Source organism: Corvus brachyrhynchos, unplaced genomic scaffold, assembly GCF_000691975.1.
Source record: "Corvus brachyrhynchos isolate BGI_N302 unplaced genomic scaffold, ASM69197v1 scaffold148, whole genome shotgun sequence".
In the NCBI taxonomy this organism is placed as follows: Eukaryota; Metazoa; Chordata; class Aves; order Passeriformes; family Corvidae; genus Corvus; species Corvus brachyrhynchos.
The window spans coordinates 1,773,556-1,782,152 of record NW_008239785.1 but is presented as its reverse complement, the minus strand read 5'-3'; the positions used below and the strand labels follow the sequence as shown (position 1 = coordinate 1,782,152).

General features: G+C 59.4%; 1 pseudogene across 1 annotated transcript; it reads left to right on the top strand.

Annotated features, from left to right (window-relative positions):
• The first annotated feature begins 2,063 nt into the window (after positions 1-2,063).
• On the top strand, positions 2,064-3,846 carry LOC108448887 (annotated as a pseudogene). Its single transcript, XR_001864961.1, has one exon. The product of XR_001864961.1 is annotated as a GTP-binding protein Rhes pseudogene (transcript).
• Positions 3,847-8,597: the final 4,751 nt, after the last annotated feature.

Sequence of the window (8,597 nt, the reverse complement as noted above, 5' to 3'; positions counted from 1 at the left end):
AAAGGCCCTGTGAGTCTTTCCCTCAGGGAAACACAGACTGAAGTAATTTTTTTATAATACCTGACTCAAGCTGGCCAGCCTTGAAAAATTCAGTATTTAGGGATATTACTCTGAGCACAAAGGGCTGCAGTGGAAAACAAGTCACTGTGTTCATCCTCCCGTCTCTTCCCTTCCCTGCTCAGTCCCCCTGTGCTTTGCTTTCCCCGCTGTCAGGGGCCATAAGCTCCTAGGGAACGAGCTATCCATGCAAAAGGCCTTTGGAAATATTCATTGCTCATCTCCTAACAAGATTACCCTGAAATCCTCCATTGCTCTGAGGGAGATTTAAAACCTTTCAGGCTCTCGGTAACCATAGCAGCACAGATGTGAGAACCGAGGGGAGACAAGTGATGTGAAAAATCATTGGGGATGCAGAGCCTGGCTGTGTGTGATGTGTGTGCCCACAGTGCCACAGCTCTTTGTCTCCCAGCCCAGGCTGCCCCTTCACCCTGCCCACACCAGGCAGGACACTTCCACCTCTGCAGAAACGACCCAGACCGAAGACAGCGGCCCTGATGTGACCCAGTCCTGGCTCCCACAGCACCAGGATCCCTTCCCAAGCACAGCTTTGGGATGGCATTGCTGCTTGGCATTTGCCAGCAGGTCCATGCTGGCTCCTTCCCTGGGTGCCAGCAATAAAGGGGATGGTTTAGATCCAGGATGGGGTGCTTGGAGCCTGGGGTTCCCATTCCCTCCTGCCATGGGCTCCTCCTTCACCCTGGGCATCACTTCTGCACCTGTGAGAGAGACGCTGGGTGTTGTGAGGTTGAACAGATCCATGTTTTGAGGCCCTTTGGAATGAAATGCTGGGAAAACGAGCAGCAGCAGGGGCATCACAGTCCCCCAGCACATCCTGAGAGCCTGCAGAGTTTTGCTGTAGCAGCTGGGAGGGACTGTGGGAAAACCTTTTCATCTCTTGAAAAACCAAACACAAAGAAGAATGAACCAAATTCTTTCCCACTAAAAAATAGGGGGCTGGCTTTAAACATCTTCCAAAGGCTGGCTGGAGGTTACTTGTCCTGCCCTGCTGCCTCGCTCTCTTCAGCTCCTCATCTCCACTGGTGCTGATGTCACACCAGGCACCAAAACCCCGTCACTGCTTCCTTCACGCGCCCTCTGCTCATCCCCCCCTTCTCCTGGTTTTCAGCCTGTCAAGGTCCTACAGCTCTGCCATCAAATCTTCTGCATCCCCAGCTCCTTCCAGCTCCCACAGCTCAGTCCTTGGCATTGCCTTTGGGATCTCCTCATGTCTCAGGAAGTGTCCCCAGAAAGAGCTTCATGCTGGTGAGTGAAGGTGCATCACCAGGTGATGCTGTGGGTCACTGGACACCAATCCCACTGTCAGTCCTGCTGTAGACCCAACCTTTCCCTTCTCCCAGGGCAGGCTGACACCAGGACAGGACTCTGCTCATCCTGATATAATCTCTTGGCTCTCCTGATAACGAGATTAGCTGGGAAAGCTCCTAACATGGCTAAAATGTAACAATAACTGGAGAATTAAAAGGCAGGAATAATTCCAGTGAAAAGGGTTTTGGAATCAACAGAACAAATTCATCCAGAACTAATGCTGGAAGTGGTACTTGGCTATGGAAAGAAAACCAACTGCATTAAAGCTCCAGAAAACCCAGATCCACAAATTTAGGATAGAAACTTATTTGAACTTCTGAGCAAGTTCCCTTTGTATTTGCACTTGGCATAAATCAGCTTCTCAGACAGCTCCAGCATGGCATGGAAGGTGAGTGCTGAGCAAACACACCTGGACAGGGCAGCCTGCACCTCTAGAGCAACCTCACTGCTGGGTCACAGCCGGTTCCTCCCCAAGGCTCCCGGCATCTGCTCCGGAGAGCGCCGTGCATCGTCTGCATGGAGATTTTATTTCCCCCTCTGGTTAAATATTTCACAAGAATCACCGGATAACTGACAGCTGAATGAGGAGATTATGACAGACAGGAGAGCTTATTCTCCCCCTCCAGCCAAATATTTCATCGCTTCACTGAAGACTTGGGCACATTCGCAGCAACCCCGTCTGCAAGCGAGTCCCCAGCCCCGGGTACGCGCAGGGAACGCCGCAGGTGCCGCTGTCCAGCCGCTGGCCACGAGCCACCCCATGGGTGGGGATCGTCACTGAGTGTCCCCGCTGCCAGCGAGCCCACGCCAAGCAGCTCCCGGTAATCCGTGAGGAGCTGGCGGTGCTGGGCAGCCCCGGGGCCGGCGGCTCCCCGCGCTACCGGCAGCGATGCAGCGCTGCTGCGCTCCAGGGCTGGAGTGGCTTTCCAGTGCTGAACTCTGCGGATTGGCCCGGAGCACCCCGCTCTCCTCCCTCCCTGCCCCCCCTCCTCCAGCACCCACAACCCACGGAGATTGGACAGCTTGGTGCCACATGGCAGAGAGGGACCAGGATAAAAAAATGAGCTGGACTTGGGGATTGTAGAGTCCGCGGCAAAGCAGGAGGGAGAAGTTTGCGGAGCGGTGGCATCAACATTCCTGGGCTGCGCTGAGTCAGTGCGGGGAGGACGGACAGACGGACACACCGGGGCTGCAGCCACCCAGGGACACCTGTGGGGTGAGCACCAGCTGCGGAGCATCCTGTCCCCTCTGTGCCAGTCATGTCCCTGGTGGTGAAGGAGAAGAACCACGTCCGGTTGGTCTTCCTGGGAGCCGCCGGCGTGGGCAAGACATCGCTCATCCGCCGCTTCCTGATGGACACCTTCGAGCCCAAGCACCGGCGCACGGTGGAGGAGCTGCACAGCAAGGAGTACGAGGTGTGTGGGGCCACGGTCAAGGTGGAAATCCTGGACACCAGCGGCAGCTACTCCTTCCCGGCCATGAGGAAGCTCTCGATCCAGAACAGCGACGCCTTCGCCCTGGTCTACGCCGTGGATGACGCCGAGTCCTTCGAGAGCGTCAAGAGCCTGCGGGAGGAGATCCTGGAGGTGAAGGAGGACAAGTTCCCTCCCATCGTGGTGGTCGGCAACAAGGCAGAGAGCGGCGGCGAGCGGCAGGTGCCGGTGGAGGACGCGCTGTCGCTGGTGGAGCTGGACTGGAACAGCCGCTTCGTGGAGACGTCGGCCAAGGACAACGAGAACGTCCTGGAGGTGTTCAGGGAGCTGCTGCAGCAGCTGAACCTGCCCAGCAGGCTCAGCCCCGCGCTCTACAAGAGGAGGGAGACGCTGCCCAAGGAGCCGGCGCTCAGGCCGCCCATGAACAAGACCAACAGCTGCTCCATGTGCTGAGCCGGCCGCCCGGGCCCCAGGGAAGGCACCGGCTGGAGACTCAGGTGGGCTGGGTGGGGACAGGCGCTGCCTCAGCCAAAACTACCCCTGCTGCCTCCCAGCCCTTCCCTCCTCTTCCCCACCCAGCCCATGGGCGCGGAGAGGGTTGGAGGTGACAAGGAGGAGGGAGCTGGAAGGGATGCTGGTTGCTGGAAGGGTGTGGGGAGAGGGGGAATTCCCAAAAAAGTAGGAGGCTTACCTGGGGAACAGCCGTGGGTCAGCCAGGGCGCTGTGTGGGGGCTGGCAGGCACGGGGGACAAATGCCAGGGCTCTGGCAGATGTGGGCACCCTGCCAGTGCCACTGTCCTGGGGCACATTCGGGTCCGGTGTCACCTCGTCCTCAGCACCCACAACTTCCCGGCACAGCTCCGGCACCCACGGCACTTCCAGTGTCCGAGCAGTCCTGAGTTTGACCTGGTGTAGAGCATGTGATAGGGTGGTCTGTACATCAGTCTGGTTTTCTCTATTCCCTTTTTGTTTGGTTTTTTTTTAAGCATTCCCAATAAATAAACTGTTGCAAAGTGGAGCTGGAAAATGTCTCGGTTTCTTTCTCCTGCGTTTCAGGTGCTGCAGTGCCCGATATCAGTGTTTTATGCTCTTATCACTGCATTTTGCTTTCCCTCTGCCATGCTCCAGCCTTATGTGGAATGTCCTGGCACTGAGGGAGCCTCCCCAGCTCTCCAGCCTCCCCTGGCAGTGTCAGGACATTCAGAGTTATGATTTTTCTAGTAATTTAACCGCACTGAAGTTTTTACCAAGCAGCAGAGACCAACAATAAAACACCCTCTTACCTCTGAGTGCAGGAAATAACAAGCAGCCATTAAAAGACAGCTGATCCACTGAAATAAAAACACAAACATGTTAAAAGGGGTAATAAACGGCACGGGGGGAGGCACAGAAGGGCTGTGTTTGCTGTGCTGAGCGTGCCCTGTACTGATTTACTCTCTCCTCACACAGCCCATCCTGGCTGTAATGAGCACTTAACCTTCTCAGCAGCCACACACACACACACACACACACACAAAGAGATATTAAAGCCTGATGGATTAAAGAGTCACCCCCCAGATCCAGACCCAAAGGAGATGGGCAATTTGGGGTCTGCAGCTTTCAGAAGCCCAGCCCTACAGGATGGTGGGCCCCTGATCCGCTGGGGAGGCACCTGGGGGTTCCAGCCCCTTCCCAGAGGAGCAGGTGCCAGCAGGGAGAGCTCAGCCTTGCCATGGGCATCACTTGCTGGGGCACCCTGCTGCCACCTCTCCCGTGGGCACTGGAGCCACAACAGCGACCTCCAGGCAGGGAAAATCCTCCTCCTGGAATCTGGTGTGGGATAAGGCTGGGGACAGGCAGTGGAGGGGGGGACAGGCAGCAGAGGGGACAGGCAGGTGCCACCAGGACCTGCTGTGGTGGCCCAGGTTGCCCTCACCTCTGTCTCACAGCCGTGTACCTCGTGCTGCCACCACGACCCTCTGCCAGGGTGTGTGGCTGTCCCTTGCCAGCGCCTCGGGGACACACAGAGCTGCTCAGGATGGAGCCCTGCCTGGGGAAAAAGGGAAGAAAACAGGTGAAATGGCTTTTCCTTCCCTCCTGCCTGCAGGGAATGGAATATGAACAGCTCACTTTGGGCAGCAGCGGGGCTGGGTGTGATGGGTGCAGCCACAGGGATGTGCCCACCAGGCTGGCTGTGCCTGCCAGCCCTGCCCACACTCAGCCCTGGCCAGGGTAGCCCCAGCCATGCAGTGCCTCCATGACCCCACCTCTCACTGACCAGCTGGCCCTGCAGAGCCCCACACCGTCCAGGGAGGGTTTGTGTTCGGTTTGGGTGATGCAGGATCAGGAGCACCAGGCCCTTTGGTTCACAGCCTTGTGCTGAAAGCAGAAGGAAATCCCTCTGCAGGGTAGAAGGAGGAAGCTGGGATGGGCAAGACTGGCTGCCAGCCCCCTCCTGTGAGACCCCTGGTAGGGCCTGGAAACAGCCCCTGCTGAGGGGTCCCAGCGGCCTCCCCAGGCTCAGGCTGGCAGAGCCCCACGAGCTTCCACGGGGAGAGGCTCCCCTGTGTCCCATCTCTGCCTTCCCTGGGCAGAGCAGGAACCCTCGGGGGCTCCAGGACCCCAACTCCCAGCCAGCCCCAGCCCAAGACCTGCGGGGTACAGCAGCCACTGCTCTGTGGATAAGATGCTGACCGAGATGCTGCAGATGCAGAGACCGAGATGCTGGAGGCGCAGGAGCTGCAGAGGGAGGTGCGGGAGGTGCGGGAGCTTCGGACACAGGTCCTGGACCCTCTCCCCGGGCTCACCTCCTGCCCCGGCAGCGCCGGGCTCCAGCAAAGAACAGAGCCATTGGCGGAGCTCTCCAGCACCAATTGCCCCTCGCCCAATGCCTGCCGGTGGTGTAAGGATGCAGGGCAGGGATGCTGTGGGAAGGGGGTGCAGCGCTCCCCAGCCCTTCAGCCCCCACCTGCACAGCCCTCTCTGGGCATTGGGGATTTGGGGGGTTTGCGTCGCTCCCATGAAACGCTGTGGCAGGGGCGGCTCTGCTGGGGTTGCGGTCACCTCGCTCAGACCTTGGGGTCAGGCAGCTCTGGCCGTGCAGGGCCGTGGTGTGGGGCTGGGGTTGGCCGTGCAGGGGCTGGGGCAGGACAAGAGGTATGGGATGCCACCGTGCTGGGCTGCAGGGGGGTTGGAGAGCAGCTCCAATGTCTCAATGCACCCAAAGCAGTGCCCGGGGCCTGTCCCACAGGATCTGTGCCAGGCACAGCGAGTGCGAGCCCTGTCCCAGCCTCTGCCTGTGCCCATCGCCGTGCTGGGCCTCCAGCAGTGCTTCTCTTGGCCAGAGCTGGGCAAGATTCTGCTGAGTGGGGTTAAAAATAGGCAGGTCTGATGTCTCCTGGCCTGAGGGGTCTGTGTGGGACCTGTGCTCAGGCTCAGCTTTAGCAGGAAAGTGCAGATCAGGGAGGGTCAAGCCCCTCTGGGGTCTGGAGCCAGCTGTGCCTCTGTGTGCACCTGCAGCTCCTTTTCTTTCAACAAATGGCAACAGGTGAAGTGGCTTTTCCTGCCCAGCACAGAGCACAGGTACAGAACCCAGCACAGTGCAGCCCAGGCCAGGGCATGGAGGGGTAGCTGAGCCTGTGCTCACAGCTGCTACAGCGGTCCCTGCAGACATCACACAGCCACAGGCCTAGGAGAGGAGCAACATTTGCCCTTCTGCTTGCCCTGCCAGGAGGAGAGGGCAGCTGGGGTTTCAGGGGAAAGCCTGGGCAGAGCAGGATCCATTCAAACATCCCCCAGACTCCCCCTGGCTCAGCCCTGAAGCACTCGGTTGTGCAGAGGAATTATCTGTAACCCTGGGCACTTACAGCTCCTGTGGGTCGGGGGAGCAGTAGGTGGAGGAGCTCTGGCAGCCTCCAGAGCAGCTGCTTGAGGCCTCTGGCACACAGGAGATGCAGCGTGTGGAGGGGAGCACTCCATGGATATGGCCTGGGGCAGTCGGCTGCTGGGGGCTGCTGCAATGTCCAGGGGCACAGGATCCAGGGAAAACCTGTCTCCAGTGAGCCACGCACGGGCACTGCCTGGCTGTCCTGGCACGGCAGCCCAGGGAGCAGTGGCTGCTGTCCCGCTCCCACCTCTGGGGCTGGAGGGGTTTCTCTGCCTGGGCTCTCGGTGATCAGCTGAGGTTGGAGCTGCTTTTCCGTAGGTGGGCTGCTGTTATGTCCATGTGTGCAGAGAGGGGCCTGGTACCTGGGATGGGAAATGTTCTGCAGGGGGATAAAGGCACAGTGGGACAAAAGCTCTGCCTCTGCAGGGTGACCGTGGGTGTTGTTCTCCCTGCACAGGGATGCTCTGGAAATCCCAGCCCCACGGAAAGCAGTGAGGGCTGGGCCGGGACACACCCGGCTCCCAGTGCTGCTCTGGCTGGTGCTGAGGTCCCTGGTGCTGTTTCCTCTACAAAAAACATCGCAGCGAACTCTCAGAACCGAGGGCTGCTCCTCCCATTCTCAAAACACCAGAAAGATCTGGAACATCTTCCCATCGTAACTCTTCTTCCCCTTCCCCCAGCTGCACCGCTTCGCTCCAGACTTGCCTCCAGCGCCGACGCCAGCGCTGTCCCCACGCTCACCCCGGGAGAAGAGCTCCGTGTGATCCCCCCTGTTCTGTTCCACATCATGTAGCACATCCCATCAGACCGCCGCGAGATGCTCGCGCTTAATTTGTGTGCACAAACAATCGGGGGAACCGGGCTGGCGGCCCGGAGCCGCACCAGGGCCAGCGGCGGGCAGGGAGCAGCTGCCGCCCGGGCTGCCCCTAATTGGAGCTGCAGTTTGCTCAGGCCCTGATTGATGCGCGGCCGCGGCACGAACACCCACGCCAAGGACACTCGGCGGGAGAGCAAAAAAAACCGTTTTGAACCCAAAAGCGGCACTTACTCGTTGAGGGGGTAATTAAGGGTGTTTGTCTTTAGGAGCTTTGGCCGAGCGAGGCGCAGCGCCGGGGAAACGCTGAGTGCTCTGGAGAGAGCAAACCGCATCACATGAGCCCCATTAGGGCTCTCCCGGCGGGCTGGGATTCGGAGAATCGTGGAGCTGTTTAGGTTGGAAAAGACCAGGAAGGTCGCCGAGTTCCCCGCGCTGGGGAGGGCAGCGGGAGCATCCTCAGGGCTGCACCCTGGACATGCAGCTCCCACCCGGCTTCAGGCTGAGAAATGCCGCAGTGGAGGCTGGAGCCGGGGGGAATCGGCCTCTTCTCCCAGGTAACAAGTGACAGAACGAGAGGGAACAGCCTCAAGTTGCTCCAAGGGAAGTTTAGATGGGATATTGGGGAAAATTTCTTCTCCAAAAGGTTTGTCCAGCCCTGGCACAGCTGCCCAGGGCAGTGGTGGAGTCACCATCGCTGGGGGGATTTAAAAGACGCGTGGCTGTGGCACTTGGGGACATGGGTTAGTGGTGGGCTTGGCAGTGCTGGGTCAATGGTTGGACTCCATGGCCTTAGGGGTCTTTCCCTGCCTTGGTGATTCCATGACTGAGTCCACGCACAGGCCCTGGTCCCGGCTTGCCCCACTCTCCTGCAGCTCAGCCACGGAGCCAGCCCCGTGCAGCGCGGCCCCAGCACCCCCTGCTCTGCACCCCTGCGGCAGAGCCGCCGCCAGCACACGGAACTCCTCCGACACCAGCCCGGGACGCAAAATCCGCCTGGAATTGTGGCCAAGCAAAGAATTGGGCGCAGGAGCAGCCCGGGGCTCGGAGCGGCTCCCTGGCGCCACCCTGTGGGGACACCGCGAACTGCAGCGGGGAC